Here is a 505-nt window from a genome sequence, read left to right as displayed (position 1 = left end):
TGAACCAGGCACCAGGAAAAGTGTCCCCGTCTTGGCTGGGGCCACGACTCAATCATTCGGGGGTCGGTGACTTATTTTGGCCCTTCTTCCTCACACACACAAACACGCACACACACACACAGACACACACACCGAGGGTATGGTAGACTTCTGGCTCCAGGAAGAACACTTCAAATGGAAAGGCAGGAAAACACAGGAGGAGGAACGATATGAGGCCAGTGAAACGCACACAGAGACGTCACTCAGCTCAAATTCTCGGTATTCCTCATGGACATTTTGGTTAGCAAAAAACGTCTTCTTCTTTTTGTTTGTCAGAAGGGCTTTCATCTGTTCAGCATCTGCTCCTGAAGACGTCAGCTGTTTGTCTTGTTTTATCTGATGCACAGTAATGAGATAACAATAATGATGACAGCGCAGATCAATAGAGGTTTAGGTCTACCTTTGCTGTCACTTGAGAAACCCTCATGTCGCCTTCAAAGTTTAAATTTAACAAGTGTCTCCAGGA

Source organism: Pundamilia nyererei, unplaced genomic scaffold (genome assembly GCF_000239375.1).
Source record: "Pundamilia nyererei isolate P.nyererei 1_Seehausen unplaced genomic scaffold, PunNye1.0 scaffold00058, whole genome shotgun sequence".
NCBI lineage: Eukaryota > Metazoa > Chordata > Actinopteri > Cichliformes > Cichlidae > Pundamilia > Pundamilia nyererei.
This window is presented reverse-complemented; position numbering follows the sequence as displayed.